Here is an 18736-nt window from a genome sequence, read left to right as displayed (position 1 = left end):
ATATTTTATTTTTAATGTTTCTTGGTGGTATATTAGTTCTATTTATTTATATTACGAGAATAGCATCAAACGAAATATTTCAACCTAAATCAATTACGATAATTATTACCTTAACAATATGAGTATTTATTATATCAACATTAATTATTTTAGATATAACAATATTTATAGACTTTTTCAAGAATACTGAAACTATAAATATTGATAATTCAATCAATTATCAAGAAATAACAATATCTTTAGAAAAACTATATAATAGAACAACATTCATTATCACAATAATAATAATAATTTATTTATTTTTAGCACTATTAGCAGTTGTTAAAATCACTAATATTAACCAGGGGCCTACTCGTAAAATAAGATAATTTACTAATGAATAAACCCTTACGATTAAGACATCCTTTAATTAAAATCATTAATAACTCTTTAGTTGATTTACCCACACCAACAAATATTTCATTTTGATGAAATTTTGGGTCCCTACTAGGGCTATGTTTGGTAATTCAAATTGTAACTGGACTATTTTTAGCTATACATTATACATCAAATATTGAAATAGCATTTAGTAGTGTAGTTCCCATCTGCCGAGACGTAAATAATGGTTGAATTATTCGAACCTTACATGCAAATGAAGCTTCTATATTTTATATTTGTATTTATTTACATGTAGGACGAGGAATTTACTACGGATCTTACATATACATACACACCTGAATAATTGGTACAGTAATTCTATTCTTAGTTATAGCAACTGCATTTATAGGATACGTTTTACCTTGAGGTCAAATATCATTTTGAGGTGCGACAGTAATTACTAATTTATTATCAGCAATTCCATATTTAGGAACAGATTTAGTTCAATGAGTGTGGGGAGGGTTTGCTGTTGATAACGCAACATTAAATCGATTCTTTACATTGCATTTTGTACTACCATTTATTATTGCTGCAATGGCAGCAATTCATTTATTCTTTCTTCACCAAACAGCAACACTAATTAAAACACAAATAACTAATAAAAGAAAATTCAAAATAAACATAAATAAATCATAAAGTATCAATAATACTTGCAGAAAAAACCTACATAAATGAATTCTAAATTCAACACATTAATCTGTCAAAATAGTAATCTAATTAATATTAATCAATAAAATAAAAAATATTTCAACCATATGGTCCTTTCCTACTAATATGAATTAATAATCTTAGGATAGAAACCGACCTGGCTCACGCCGGTCTGAACTCAGATCATGTAAGAATTTAAAGGTCGAACAGACCTAATTACTGGGCTACTGCACCCAAAATTTTTCTTAATCCAACATCGAGGTTGCAATCTGCTTTGTCGATATGAGCTCTCAAAAACAATTACGCTGTTATCCCTAAGGTAACTTAATCTTATGATCATAAATTACGGATCCATACAACAAACATAAATAAATGATATAATATTGAAGAGTTTATTTATTCATCATGTCACCCCAACAAAACATTATCATTAAATATAGAAAGACAAACAAAAAACTATATAAAAGTAAAATGTTAAGCTCTATAGGGTCTTCTCATCCTCAAGAAAAATTTAAGCCTTTTGACTCAAAAGTTAAATTCAAAAATTTATTAAGAGACAGTTGATTTCTCGTCAAGCCATTCATTCCAGCCACTAATTAAGAGACTAGTGGTTAGACACTGGACTCGCATTCGGGAGGACGACGGTTCAATCCCGCATCCGGCCATCCTGATTTAGGTTTTCCGTGATTTCCCTAAATCGCTCCAGGCAAATGCTGGGATGGTTCCTTTCAAAGGGCACGGCCGACTTCCTTCCCCGTCCTTCCCTAATCCGATGAGACCGATGACCTCGCTGTCTGGTCTCCTTCCCCGAAACAACCAACCAACCAACTTCCATTAATCTTAGAATCAGCAGTAGCAATAATTCAAGCTTATGTTTTCTCAATTTTAAGAACTTTATATTCTAGAGAAGTATACTAAACCTATGTTAACAACTCACTCAAACCACCCATTCCACTTAGTAGATTATAGACCTTGACCATTAACAGGAGCAATTGGAGCAATAAGTCTAGTATCAGGATTAGCAAAATGATTTCACCTATTTAACATTAACTTATTTATAATCGGATTCGGAATTACCCCACTAACTATAATCCAATGATGACGAGATGTGGTATGAGAAGGGACATACCAAGGGCTACATACAGGATTTGTATCAATTGGATTACGATGAGGAAAAATTTTATTTATTCCATCAGAAGTACTATTCTTTGTTTAATATTTCTGAGCATTTTTTAGAAGAAGACCAGCACCTACTATTGAACTAGGGATACTATGACCCCCAATAGGAATTCAACCTTTTAATCCTATACAAATTCCATTACTTAATACAGCTGTTCTTTTGGCATCAGGAGTAACAGTAACATGAGCACATCATAGTTTAATAGAATCTAACCATATGCAAGCATTACAAGGACTATTCTTTACAGTATTACTAGGACTATACTTCACTATACTTCAAGCATACGAATATTGAGAAGCACCCTTCACCATTGCAGATGCAGTTTATGGATCAACATTCTTTGTTGCAACAGGATTCCATTGTCTACATGTAATTATCAGAACAATTTTCTTATCAACTTGTCTACTTCGACATTCAATAAACCAATTCTCACCAAGACACCACTTTGGATTTGAAGCAGCAGCATGATACTGACACTTTGTAGACATAGTACGATTATTCTTATACATCTCTATTTATTGATGAGGTAGATAATTGTTTTTCTAGTATTAATAGTACATTTGACTTCCAATCAGAAAGCTTGATATAAATCAAGAAAAACAATCCTGATTTTATCTACAAGAATTTTTATTAGATTTATTATCCCAATAATTGTTATAATCCTTGCAACAACATTATCAAAAAAATTAATTAATGACCGAGAAAAAAGATCACCATTTGAGTGTGGATTTGACCCAAAAAGATCAGCACGAATAACATTCTCACTTCGATTCTTCTTAATTGCAGTAATTTTCTTAATTTTTGATGTAGAAATCGCACTAATCCATCCAATTGTAATTATTTTTAAAACTTCAGACATTATAATCTGAACAGTATCAACAATATTTTTTATTATAGTATTACTAGGTGGACTATACCATGAAAGAAATCAAGGAGCCTTACAATGAGCAGAATAAAGGGTTGTAGATAAACTATAACATTTGGGTTGCATTCAAAAAGTATTGATATAATCAGTCAACCTTAAATAGAATCAGAAACGAAATATTGCAGTCAGTTTCGACCTGGAAGGTTGGTAAATAAAGTACCCTTATTCTTATTAATTGAAGCCAAAAAAGAGGCGTATTACTGTTAATAATGTAACTGAACTATAACGTTCCAATTAAGGAATTGTAAAGCCAATATGAAAGGTGCTAACTTTTTATATTAGCGGTTAAACTCCGTTAACATTTCTAAAATTTATATAGTTTAAATAAAACATTACAATTTCACTGTAAAAATAATATATGTATATTTATAAATACCTAAAAGTAAAAATACTTCCTTAACATCTTCAGTGTCATGCTCTAATTATAAGCTATTTAAGTAAACGAAAAATAATAAAACCAAAATAAATATTCAAAAAATAAAAGTTAAAAGATAAATCTTAAAATTAGAATCATATCAACCCTGTATATAACCAATTAAATAAATAAATAGTCTATATAAACTTTGACCGCAAATAATTCGCCTCAACCATAATCAAATGATTTAGATGAATAATAACCTAATTTTAAAGGTATATATCTAATAAACTTAGTTGAAAGAAAGGGTATAAACCATATTGAACCAGCAAATCAGACAAAAGAAAGTATACTTAAAGAAAATAAATTTTGAGAAAAATCAAAATTAGAAATAAGATAACCCAAATAAGCACCTAAATCAACTACAGTAATAGTTAAAAACTTTAAATAATAAGGCAAGGCAATCACATGAGGAACAGGGAAAATTAATCAAGACAAAAGGCTACCACCAAAAACAGCAACAAACAATAAACCAATTATACCAAACGAAATATAATAACCCTTATCATCAAAAGAAAATCTAGAATAAAAATTATTGTCACCAGATATTGAATAATAAAAAAGACGAAAAGAATAAGAAGCAGTTAAACCAGTAGAAATGAAATAAAGAAAAAAAATCAAACAATTAATTCATCTTAAACAAACCATCTCAAGAATTAAATCCTTTGAATACAACCCTTCAAAAAAAGGTATACCACACAAAGACAAACTAGAAACATGAAAACAAACTGAAGTTAAAGGTATAAAATTAACAATTGAACCTATGAAACGAATATCCTGAGAATCCTTTAAATTATGAATTATTGAACCTGCACACATAAACAATAACGCCTTAAATAAAGCATGAGCTAATAAATGAAAAAATGCAAGTTTTGGATAACCCATAGCCAAAATTCTTATTATTAAACCAAGTTGTCTTAAAGTAGAAAGAGCAATAATTTTCTTCAAATCAAATTCAAAATTAGTCCCCAAACCAGCTATAAATATAGTTATACAACCAATTAAAAGTAAGAATCAACCACAATTATAAGTATCTAATATTGGTCTGAAACGAATTAATAAATAAACCCCAGCAGTAACAAGAGTAGAAGAATGAACCAAAGCAGAAACAGGAGTAGGAGCAGCCATAGCAGCAGGAAGTCAAGGGAATTTGAGCTCTTTTAGTTGTAGCTGCTAAAACAATTAATATAGTAATAAGCTTTATTTCAAAAGAATTAGAAATAAAATCATAATAATAAATATAATTTCAACCACCAAAATTCAATATTCAAGCAATAGAAATTAAAATAGCAACATCACCAATACGATTAGAAAGTGCAGTTAACATACCTTCACTATAAGATTTCACATTTTGGTAGTAAAAAACTAAACAATAAGAAACTAAACCCAAACCATCTCATCCTAATAAAATTCTAATCAAATTAGGACTAATAATTAAAAAACCTATAGAAAGAATAAATATTAAAACAATAACAATAAAACGATTTATATTCTTTTCTCCCGATATATAATCCTCTCTATAATAAATAACCAAAGAAGAAACATATATAACAAAAGACATTCAATCCAAAATTAAAGTCATAACAACCATAGAACCATTTAAATTAAAAAGTTCTCATTCAACAATAACTCTATAATCAATTATTAAATAATAAATACCCAAAATAAAAATTATAGTTCTAGATAAAAATAAAGAAAAAAAACTCAAAGAACAAATAGAAAATAAATTCACGGCCTAAGATGAAAAATTCATATCATTGATTGCACATAACAACATTTTTAATTAAAATACTTAAGCAACCTAAACAAAAAAATACTCACCCTTTAAACAAAGAATGTTTAAAGGGAATCAATGTAAAAGTAAAAGATGATATTCACGAAAATAACCAAGAGAACAATTACAAACACCAGAATAATAATTACCATGCTGAGAATAAGAATACATATTTAAAGTATCAACAGCTCTAAAAAAAGACAAAAAAATTAAAGCAAAAATTATAAAAGAAGATCAAGACATAATTCAATTTAATAATCTAAGTTCACCTACCAAATTTAAAGAAGGAGGGGCAGCTATATTAGATGATCTCAAAAGGAATCTTCATAAAGCCATTCTTGGTATCAAATTAATTATACCCTTGTTAATTAACAGTCTTCGTCTACCTAAACGTTCATAAATAATATTACACAAACAAAATAATAAAGAAGAGCATAAACCATGACCAACCATTAAAGAAAGAGAACCTATACAACCTCATCAATTCATGGTCATCAATCCTCCAATAACCATTCTTATATGAGCAACAGAAGAATATGCAATTAAAGACTTTAAATCAACCTGACGAAAACAAATAAATCTAACAATAACCCCATCAGATAAACCCAAAGACAATCAAAAATAATTAAACTTTAAACCCAAATAAGAAATAACCTTCATAACACGAAAAATACCATAACCACCTAACTTTAATAAAACACCAGCAAGAATCATTCTACCTGAAGTAGGGGCCTCAACATGAGCCTTAGGAAGCCATAAATGAACCAAAAATATTGGCATCTTAACTAAAAAAACAAGAATTATAAACACATAAAATATAAAATAATAAGAACGAAAATCAACCAATAAAGGAAAATATAAAGTATTAGAAAAACCACAAACCCTAATTAATACTAATAGTAAAGGTAATCTAGCAACCAGAGTATAAAAAATTAAATAAACACCAGCCTGTAAGCGTTCAGGTTGATAACCTCAACCCAAAATCAAAAGTAAAGTAGGAACTAATCTAGCCTCAAAAAAATATAAAAAGAAAGAAGACTCAATCTAGCAAACGAACAATAAAGCATAATCATTAAAATTAAGACCATAAAGACAAAAAAATTTGAATGATAAGAACTTAAATAAACTGAAAATCTAGCAGTAATTATTAAAGAACAAATTCAAAAACTAAGCAAAATCAAACTAAAAGAAAAATAATCAATAACAAAATAATATGTAATTATATTCAAATCTGCATACGAATAAACACAAATCATAAAAACAAAACTAGACAGAAATATTAAAGAAAGAACCAACCATCAACAATTATTAACCAAACAAAGAGGGGCCAGTAAATAGTTATAAATAAATACTTTAACATAAAGATAAACCAAGAGAATTAAAATAATCATTTCCATAGAACGAATTATTGAAACTAAAATAGAAAGACCTAAAGCACCTTCACAAACAGAAAAAACCAAAAAAATAACTGGAAAAAAATAATCATAATCAAACTCAATAAGAAAAGCAATAACTAATATAAATAAAGAAAAAACAATATATTCTAATCTCAAAAGATCCATTAATAAATGCTTACATTTAGAAGAAAAAACATAAACACCAGCAAAATAAACCAATAAAGAAGCAAAGACAGTGAATATAAACAATAGTTTTAATAGTTTAAAAAAACGCCGGTCTTTTAAACGGGAAATAAGTCCAGCCCCCACTTTTAAAACTTCAGAGGTGGAAAAGCTTCCATCATCGGTCCCCAAAACCGATATTTTTAATAAACTAACCACTGAAATGATCAAAATAATATTTATATCACTATCAAACGTAATAAATATTAATTTTATTAAATTAAGACACCCAATATCAATAATGCTTTTCATTATCCTACAAACTTTTCTAGTTGGACTAATAACAGGAACAATAATGGAAAGATATTGAGTAACATATATTTTATTTTTAACGTTTCTTGGTGGTATATTAATTCTATTTATTTATATTACGAGAATTGCATCAAACGAAATATTTCAACCTAAATCAATTACGATAATTATTACCTTAACAATATGAGTATTTATTATATCAACATTAATTATTTTAGATATAACAAAATTTATAGACTTTTTCAAGAATACTGAAACTATAAATATTGATAATTCAATCAATTATCAAGAAATAACAATATCTTTAGAAAAACTATATAATAGACCAACATTCATTATCACAATAATAATAATAATTTATTTATTTTTAGCACTATTAGCAGTTGTTAAAATCACTAATATTAACCAGGGGCCTATTTGTAAAATAAGATAATTTACTAATGATTAAACCCTTATGATTAAGTCATCCTTTAATTAAAATCATTAATAACTCTTTAGTTGATTTACCCGCACCAACAAATATTTCATTTTGATGAAATTTTGGGTCCCTACTAGGGCTATGTTTGGTAATTCAAATTGTAACTGGACTATTTTTAGCTATCCATTATACATCAAATGTTGAAATAGCATTTAGTAGTGTAGTTCACATCTGCCAAGACGTAAATAATGGTTGAATTATTCGAACCTTACATGCAAATGGAGCTTCTATGTTTTTTATTTGTATTTATTTACATGTAGGACAAGGAATTTATTACGGATCTTACATATACATACACACCTGAAAAATTAGTACAGTAATTCTATTCTTAGTTATAGCAACTGCATTTATAGGATACGTTTTACCTTGAGGTCAAATATCATTTTGAGGTGCGATAGTAATTACTAATTTATTATCAGCAATTCCATATTTAGGAACAGATTTAGTTCAACGAGTGTGGGGAGGGTTTGCTGTTGATAACGCAACATTAAATCGATTCTTTACATTCCATTTTGTACTACCATTTATTATTGCTGCAATGGCAGCAATTCATTTATTCTTTCTTCACCAAACAGGGTCTAATAACCCCTTAGGCCTCAATGTAGATATTGAAAAAATTCCATTTCACCCATACTTTACTTTCAAGGATTCTATTACATTTGTATTATGAAACGTCCCCTTTGAACAATTCTACAGGACTGTGCTTAACCTGACACACAATATTTTTTGCGCAACGCAATCTGACTTTCAAAAATCCCTACAAAAAAAATGGCCCTGACTAACATTAAACTATACCTTTCAGAAATCACTTACCTCACAAAAATCTTCATTACTCGAGCTACTGCAATACAGGGAGCGCCACTACTGCCAGCTAAATAAAAGATTCAAACAACGGAAGGCACTAACTACTGATAGGGATAGTTAGCAAATGAAAGATATTAATATAGAACAAACAATATATTTACCTTAATAGTCATAATATATATAGCAGTTCATGACAAATTACAAAACTCCGCCATCTCTCTCCCCACATCCATCACTGCTGGCAACTCACCTCCAACTGCGCAACGCTACGCGGTGTTCACATCCAGCTGCCGCTGCCCAACACTACAATACCAGACAACAATGCTAACTAGCCACAGACTTCACACAACACAGCCAGTGATTTTTATACACAGGTGGCGTTACCAATAAAAAAATCTAAACAGCCTACTTACATAGCCCCCATGCTCCCCACAAAAATATTTACAAATTGTTTTGGACAGTGATCAATAATGATTTGATAAAATTTTTCATAATTACAATAACAAAGATATCAAAGGCACACACTTATTGATACAATGTTGGTCAAAAGCTAAAATTTTGTCACAGTCCATAAAGACAGTCCTGATCATTCATCATAATAGTAATTACAGTTTTTTTTTCACAAAGTCTCATTAGTAAAAGAAATTGCACACAGAAATAGTGGATTTCCATGCAGTCTTGAAGAAGTAGTGTTGTCCTTCCAATGGAAAGACAGTGCTGACTCTTGACATGCAGACAGGTAATGGGCCACAACAGAGCAAACCTACAGCGGAGTCAGTCGAAATTTTGAAGAATACTGGTAGGCAGGTCGTCACAGAGTAGACCCACTGTAGTCCTGGTAGCGATTACGGTATTGGTGGGCCACCAGAGGTGCAGATCCACTGCAGTCCTTGTAGAAATAATGGTGTTGGTGAGTCATCAAAGGTGTAGACCCACTGTAGTCCTTGTAGAGATAATGGTATTGGTGGGCCATCGAAGGTGCAGACCCACTGTAGTCCATGTAGAGATTACGATATTGGTGGGCCACCAGAGGTGCAGATCCACTGCAGTCCTTGTAGAAATAATGGTGTTTGTGAGTCATCAAAGGTGTGGACCCACTGTAGTCCTTGTAGAGATAATGGTATTGGTTGCCATCGAAGGTGCAGACCCACTGTAGTCCATGTAGAGATTACGGTATTGGTGGGCCACCAGAGGTGCAGATCCACTGCAGTCCTTGTAGAAATAATGGTGTTGGTGAGTCATCAAAGGTGTAGACCCACTGTAGTCTTTGTAGAGATGGCCAGCAGCCATCTGTTGTGACTGTGCAGGTGCACAATCACCACTGAAGAGTCTTGCAGAGAAGATAGCAAGTCCATAACCACCACTTGTGCACGCACAAAGTTTTTGGAATTGTCCTTAGAAGTCTTGCAGACAATATAGCAAGTCCATAAACCACCACTTGTACACTCACGAAGTTTTTGGAATTGTCCTTAGAACCAGCAATGCTGTTATCCAGTCCCTTGCTGAATTATTAACACACGTGCAAACACTATCAGTCCCTACTTCTCACATATTGTCCATATACTATGACCAACAGAAATGTGTGCAGTGAAATGTAACTTACAAGTTAATAATATGATGAATGGTGACAATTACAATTTTATAACACAAGAATACAATTACAAAGATACAGAAAACATCATTAAAAACATAATAATACAGATAACATTTGTAGTAATACAGGATTTACAAAAGAATAGAAATAAACATATATATCAATGTTACAGGAATTATGAGATAAGTAGATACATAAAAGATCAGAATAAATTTTGAAACATCAACTTCACACATGAGCATTAAAACAAAACAGAACAAATAATGTCTAAGCATATTTACAAGGTAAATAACATATTATTAATGCCAATTATATTTGAGGATAACAGTATTCCTCATCATAGTGAATGTAGCTTAGTACTAGAAAAATTCTACAACATAAGTCTTATCAGATAAACACATAAAGACAGGAAAAACACAAATACACAAGGGTACACAAACATATAGAGGGATGACACAAAAGGAAAGGACAGGGTTTGTTTTACTGCAGTATTTTGCATGGAGATCTCCCTTTGTTCATCATTATTCCCAAAAGTACTATCTAAGCCTGCTGTCTGTGTTCTGTTCACATCCTCTTTCAAAATAGTTTTTCTCCACTGTACAATACTCATTTTGGCCCAAATCTTTCTTATATAACTTCTCAATGCATTTCTTTCCTATTGTCCATAGTCAGTTTCTCATATAGTCTACCCCCTCTTAAGCTAACTTAAATCTACTGAGCTCAGATGCTAAACTAAGGGACGAGGCAATGCAGCAGCATAAAACAATTAACACAAACCGCAATGATCAAAAATACAAATGTCGAAGCAAGCAGCATAAATTACAACTAATATAAGGCAATGAGCAGCAAACAAGAAAAATAAATCAGTAGTAAACTGGCTTAGCAGAGTAACATAAATTAAAATTCAGTAGCACTATGCCTGGCGAACAGCAGAAGCAAAGGTAATAAATTATATCTAAACATGACAAAGCTCAAGCAAAAAAAATATTACACTAAAGACAACAATGCAGGCAAGGGAAATGTATATTCACATCTTAATGTCTATGTAATTAAAGTGGTGCACCACAACTATTTCTACAAAAGAAATTACCAAGTACTTGAAAAGAAAATGATTTATGCAGTTACTGTTATTAGTCCCTTCTTATTGTTCTTTACATTCCAAGAGCTCCTTTTTCGAGGAATGTGGGTCATAAAATAATTATTTAATAGATCTGTTGACAGAAAGTGTTCACATTAGCAAATGCATTTAATTTTATTTTATGAAACCAATGCTGCAAGACAGCTGGAAACCAGATATCAAATGAAATAAGCAACTATGTACAAAGTAAAGCATACGATCATCATTCAGTAGTCATGAGGCATTTCATAAGTTAGTAGAAAAATCTCTCAACTAGAGAGACAGTAGTCATAATCAGGTGTATAGACATAAAAATATTTCTCGTCATTTCAGTAAATATCATAAATTAAGAGCTCCACAGTGTAATCATATGTTTTCAAGTTCGACCACGTCATTTTTTGCGATGCTTTCTACAAAGGAACGTCAATAGCGAGGATAATGGCCTCCCTTTTTTTTTCTCCACCTGTACCTCAGAAAGGCTAATGGCTTTTTTTTTTCAGGCGACTGTCGCCCAGCTGGGTGCCCACGACGCATTACGTGCAGGTGGTCACTTAACATTCTTACCGAAATATTTACGACACCAGTTTCCGTTACAGTGGCAGTCTCATATAAAAAAAAATCACAGATTGAGAAATTGCGTTACAAATGTGTAGAAACAAAATCTTATGAATATAACAGTGTCCAAAAAATGTTCACCGGCATTGTGATACATTCACGCATTTACACACATTTCATAATTCTAAAGTACGATTCTTGGTTTCCAACATCCTTTTCCACAAGTCAAAGTCCCTAATCACTTTTCATTACTCCTTACCTTATTACACATATACATATTCGTCGACACGTCAATCTTGCGACGACACTTCAATATTTCATCGTGATAAATACATAGCATAATCAAATTCCTCATATAGCATCAGCTTATTGATCATAAACATGCCGCAACAGCATAATACACATAGTCATCGTAATAATAACATCATAACACCTCAGTCAACTCTCAAAAACGTTGTAGCATTCTGCAATAATTTAAAAACCTAAAAAAAATTCTCTGCTCATTGAAATAGTGTCATCTACCTCAAACGTACTTTAAAAATCATGATCTCATACCAAATACATCATTCAAAGCTCTCGTAGTATCACAATGGTTCCGAAAAATATGAGCATTTCTCAAAGTACAGACAAAATACAATTTCGTAAGTGTGAAGTTATCCAACTGTGTAATTACGTAAACATCTGTCACTGATGTAGTAAAAAAAAATGTTTATCTCTCAGTTAAATGATCAGATAGCTGTGTAATTCTGTGTTAGAGAAATATGGTACCGATGTGTAAAGTTGTGTAAGCAAATATCATATTAGCTAGGGCTCCTTGTGCTTGCCAAACACATGATACACAAAGTAAGCGTGTACCCCCCTGAGGATTAATGTAATTATACCCTCAGGTGTTACAGATTACAACAATGAAATGAAATGTATCACTGAAAACCGTTGTATCATTGTACTTCAAATATCTTTAAAAATAAATGTTTTAAGTACAAAATTAATCACTCAAATGCGTGTCCTGTAGCGCTAAATGTGCGTCTTGCTGTAAGATAATTCTGTGGAAGTGTCGTACTTATAGTCCTCCGATAGCTAAGTTCTGCAGAAGTTAATGTACTTATCTCATGATAAACAAAAGTGAAATGCTTTACGTATAGATATCTTAGTTATTACGCTTATTGCCATGATGAAGAAAGTACTGTGCTGTAACGTATTGTTGTGCTACGGAAAAGGCAGTCTCATTGTAGCTATACCACAAAAGTTACTACTAAAACATGTTTTACTTTCCAGAATAAAACAGAAAACTGTACAGATGTAAAACAGAAACACTGCAAAAGCAACATTGTAAGTTTTCACTCATTAGTAGCATCGTGATAAAATCGTGTAGCTGTCACATAAACTAACCACTGTGTCATTTGGTATCTCACTGAAAGTACATTAAATCCGGAATATATATTCAAGTAAACCAAAATGTTGCATTAAAATCTCATTATCAGTACTGGTAAATGTTCTAAGTATGTGAGCCTTACAGTCGTTACGTAATCGTGCAACTAACAAGCAAGAATGTACACACACAATAACACTGTGACGTCTGTTCTCTATAACAATACATTCGTAATTTCTGTTTAAAAATGTTCCCTAGGTTCTAGACTGGATATTTCACTTCAAACATTGTTGCATGTTAACAGTTTCCTAAATCTGACAAAGCATACTAGAAATGTGAAGTGAAAAGTTTTATGGCAAAGACTAAGTACTCAGCAGATTATCATTTAATAAACGGTTTTACATGTGAAATGTGGTGTAAACCTTTACTCTTCCTAGTACGCAGACTTTCAACTTCAAAGCAATTATCGTATTGTATACATCGGTAAAGAATACTAAAATTTTTCTCAAGGCTAGCGTCTTATGTTATTTTTCTCGGAGCCAGCGGGCGCACGCGGCTGCCTGCTGTGCGAGTCATTGTCTGTCTCTTTGTTGGCGCGCGTTGTTATTGGGATTAGGAGACCGAAATTCTACAAATTCGCCTTGCCGAGAGGGCCCAGCTCTGTTAGAATCCCGCCAGTTCTGATGAAATTCACGTCTGTCGTTGTGATTATATCGTCTGTCGTCTTGTCGGTAGATTCCTCAGTTTCTTTCTTGTCGGTCACGTGGTGGAGAATTTCTCCCTGATTTGTAACTGCGCGCTGAACTGTTGCATCTGAAGTTATTCTGTCTCCCGTGATAATAATTATTTTGGTTCCCAAATTGTCTGTTTCTCTGATTGTCTCTGTGATAGTCATTACCGCGGAGAGGTGATCTTTCCCTGTAATTATTACTACTCTGCCAACGGTTGTCATACGGGTGGTGTCTGTTTCGGTCACGATTTATGTTGAAAGAATAGCCTTGTCGGATATTATTTCTGTCATCGCGGAATTGTGACAGATGTGACCTGTAATTCTTGTGCTCCTGTTTCCGCGTTCCCCGATTGTCAGTGTCAATTTCCAGTTCTTGCAACAGTCCCTGAAAAGCCTCAATGTCTTCTTTGCAACGTCCTGCTAAAATAATCTGTCGTAAATGTTCAGGCAATTTGATTAAGCAAATGCGGATGAGTTCTGAGGGGCTGTATGGGTTTGACAGGTACTGATTCTTGTGCAACATGTCTTCAAAATATTTCACAAGACTGGAGAATTCAGATTGTTCGAAATGTTTCATCATTATGATACTATGTTTTACTCGGTCTTGTGTAGCTTGAGACCAATATGCTGAGAGGAAGGCATGATAGAATTCTCCTTCACTGTGGCAATCGTGAATGACCGATCGCATTCTTACAGCTGGTTCATTCTCTAAGTAGCCACACATAAATTCTAATCTGTGTTCTAACGACCAGTTGGGAGGAAAACAATGAGAGAATTGATGGAGCCATGCTTGTGGATGAATGTCGTTGGCAGAATTCTTAAACGTTTTGAATTTACGTGTAGTAATGAACAGCTTATAGTCAAAATCATCATGTCGGCCAGTCGCATATCGGTCATTGTTACGTCGTTTCGGCGGTTCCATTTCAAAATTCGGTGCACCTTGCCAATTTCTTTCATAATTTCCGAAATGCGCTGTGTTATTATTTTGTGGCTGTTCCGTATTTCTATGTCCCTCTTCCCGTATTGGGGCGCGAGTGTCCTCTGAAGTACGTAATTCTTGTATTACCTGTGTCAGCTGATCTTGTACTTCGCGGATTTCTCTTTGGTGTTGCGTATTAATTTGATTCTGATTTTGTTTGAATTTCCTAATTTGTTCGCACTCTTCTGTGTCATTAAAGACTACCGGTTTTGTGTCATTCAGCTTATCATCTACCTTCGTAGATAAATTATTTAGCTGATCCGAAAGATCAACTACTTTCTCTGATAAAGTATTAATTTCTTGCATGTGTCTTTCTACTGTGTCCTTTAAGTTTTCCTGAGTTTTTGCAAGTTGCGTAACCGAATTGGTACCCGCAACTGAGTCCATTTTAGCTTGCAAGGTCTCATGATTTTCATGAACAATAATTTGCAGTTCTTTTATGGCTGCTTCGTGATTCTGTAATGCATTTTCATGCCGCGAAAAATTAGGTTGAAAATGCTCACAAATTTGTGTTTTTACGTCATTACAGACTTTTTGACATTTCGATTCAATGTTATGTAACTCAGTAGTTAAATCTTCACGTGTTTGTTTAAGAGTTTGTTCCAATGAGTCTAACTTTTGAAGCTGTTGCTGTGTTTGTCTCTGATTTTGTTCCATTGTGTCTAACTTTAGAAGCTTTTGTCCCATATGTTGCATTAATTGTAATAACAATGCACTGGTGTCTGAAACATGTTCATCAGTGCTTTTCGGCAGTGAATTTTCACCGGGAACATTCACATTTTGACAAGCGGAAAATGTGTCTTGACTCATTTGAGAAAACGGTGAGAACCCAAAACCTGAGTCTACAGTATTTGCAATATTGTGTTCTGTCATTCCCGATTCCTGAGGCGAGCTGTTGCCGACCGATCGATCGATAACGCTTCCCTGTTCACTACCTGTTTCCCTGTCTACACCATTATTTGACGCCCGCTCCATTTCCCTATGCACAGTTACCAAATTACTACTTTGAATGTCTGTTACTTCATTACACAGTGGTGCTGATAAGCTACGCTCGTCGTCACTAATATTTCTCAGTTTACTTTGGAGCCCAGTGTTACGTTTTTCACACGCCATTATTGTCACAATATATCACATGATAACACAGAAAAGCACAATTTGAAGAACAAAATAAGATAACACATTAACATAGAAATGGAAATAATGTCTACTTAAATACTTGGTGCAAATCTACATTCATGTCACAACTGTTTTACTGTACAACAATGAAAGACTGCAACTACAAAGGAGATTCTCTCTACAATTACGCGCTAGCAATAAACAAAATCTACGCTAATTACACAAACTACAAGGAAAAAATCAGAAGATTCCAGTGAGGTATCCTCGGCTAAGGGTCGACATATGAAACGTCCCCTTTGAACAATTGTACAGGACTGTGCTTAAGCTGACACACAATATTTTTAGCGCAATGCAATCTGACTTTCAAAAATCCCTAGAACAAAAATGGCCCTGACTAACATTAAACTATACCTTTCAGAAATCACTTACCTCACAAAAATCTTCAATACTCGAACTACTGCAATACAGGGAACACCACTACTGCCAGCTAAATAAAAGATTCAAACTACGGAAGGCACTAACTACTGATAGGGATAGTTAGCAAATGACAGATATTAATAGAGAACAAGCAATATATTTACCTTAATAGTCATAATATATATAACAGTTCATGACAAATTACAAAACTCCGCCATCTCTCTTCCCACATCCATCACTGCTGGCGGCTCACCTCCAACTGCGCAATGCTACACGGTGTTCACATCCAGCTGCCGCTGCCCAACACTACAATGCCAGACAACAATGCTAAGTAGCCACAGACTTAACACAACACAGCCAGTGATTTTTATACAGAGGTGGTGTTACCAATAAAAAAACCTAAACAGCCTACTTATAGTATAAATAACATCATTATTAATTATACTGTGCTTGATTAATCCTTACCTCCTAGGGGATCCAGATAATTTTGTACCTGCTAACCCATTAGTAACCCCCGTTCATATTCAACCAGAATGATATTTCTTATTTGCATATGCAATTCTATGATCAATCCCTAATAAGCTAGGAGGTGTTATTGCATTATTCTTATCAATTAGAATCTTAATAATTTTACCATTTTATAATAAAACACCAATCCGAGGTATTCAATTCTATCCTTTTAATCAGATTTCATGCTGAATTATAGTAGTTGTTGAATGATTAGTAACATGAATTGGTAAACGACCTGTTGAAGAAACTTATATTATAACAGGACAAATCTTAACAATTATCTACTTTACATACTTCTTAATTAATGTTCATGTTGCAAACACATGAGATAAACTAATTAAGGAATAACAAGTTAATTAGCATAGGAAAAGCATATGTTTTGAAAACATAAAACTAGAAGTTTAACTCTTCTATTAACTTTCCTTAAAAAATTTCACTAAATAAATGAAATAAATAAAATCTTTAAACCAACAAACAAAATAAAAAAATTCAAAGATAAAGGCAAAAACTTTTTCAAGCTAAGTACATTAACTTATCATAACGAAAACGTGGTAACGTACTCCGAACTCAAATAAAACCAACGGATATAACAGCAAGCTTAATAAAAAATATAAAAGAATAAAACTCACCACCTAAAAAAATTAAAGCTAATAATATTCTTATAAAAACAATTCTAGTATACTCAGCTAAAAAAATTAAAGTAAGCCCGCCTGCACCATATTCAATATTAAAACCTGAAACTAACTCAGACTCACCTTCGGCAAAGTCAAAAGGAGTACGGTTAGTTTCAGCTAAACAAGAAGCAAAACAAGCTAAAGCTAAAGAAAAAGAAATAATAATAAATCAACAATAAAGCTGATAATTTATAAAATCAAACATGTTAAAAGTACCAATTAAATTAATGAAAGATAATAAAATTAAAGCTAAACTAACTTCGTATAAAATTGTTTGAGCAACAGACCGAAGAGAACCCAATAAAGATTAATTTGAATTAATTGACCAACCAGCAATTATAACGGTATAAACACCTAATCTAGTACAACATAAAAAAAACAAAAATCCATATGAAAAATAACATATATAAGTTAAGTAAGGGAAAATCACTCAAACAGCCAAGGAAATTATTAAATTAAAAACAGGAAAAAAATAATAAAGTAAATAATTAATTATAATAGGAATTGGCTGCTCCTTACAAAATAACTTAACAGCATCACTAAAGGGTTGAGGAATTCCTACAAATCCTACTTTATTTGGACCCTTTCGAATTTGGATATAACCTAAAACCTTACGCTCTAATAAAGCAACACTAATTAAAACACAAATAACTAATAAAAGAAAATGCAAAATAAACATAATTAAATCATAAAGTGTCAATACTATTTGTAGAAAAAACCTACATAAATGAATTCTAAATTCAACACATTAATCTGTCAAAATAGTAATCTAATTAATATTAATCAATAAAATAAAAAATATTTCAATCATATGGTCCTTTCGTACTAATATGAGTTAATAATCTTAGGATAGAAACCGACCTGGCTCACGCCGGTCTGAACTCAGATCATGTAAGAATTTAAAGGTCGAACAGACCTAATTACTGGGCTACTGCACCCAAAATTTTTCTTAATCCAACATCGAGGTCGCAATCTGCTTTGTCGATATGAGCTCTCAAAAACAATTACGCTGTTATCCCTAAGGTAACTTAATCTTATGATCGTAAATTACGGATCAAAACAACAAACATAAGTAAATGATATAATAACGAAGAGTTTATTTATTCTTCATGTCACCCCAACAAAACATCGTCATTAAATATAGAAAGACAAACAAAAAACTA

At 32.4% G+C, this 18736-nt stretch overlaps 3 pseudogenes; 2 read left to right on the top strand and 1 right to left on the bottom strand.

Moving 5' to 3' along the window:
• The first annotated feature begins 375 nt into the window (after positions 1-375).
• LOC124556284 lies at positions 376-1629 on the top strand (annotated as a pseudogene).
• Positions 1630-7670: 6041 nt separating this feature from the next.
• On the top strand, positions 7671-16926 carry LOC124555582 (annotated as a pseudogene).
• A 409-nt stretch (positions 16927-17335) lies between these two features.
• LOC124555583 lies at positions 17336-18273 on the bottom strand (annotated as a pseudogene).
• Positions 18274-18736: the final 463 nt, after the last annotated feature.

The sequence above is a fragment of the Schistocerca americana genome, chromosome X (genome assembly GCF_021461395.2).
Source record: "Schistocerca americana isolate TAMUIC-IGC-003095 chromosome X, iqSchAmer2.1, whole genome shotgun sequence".
Lineage (NCBI taxonomy): Eukaryota > Metazoa > Arthropoda > Insecta > Orthoptera > Acrididae > Schistocerca > Schistocerca americana.
This window is presented reverse-complemented; position numbering and strand designations above follow the sequence as displayed.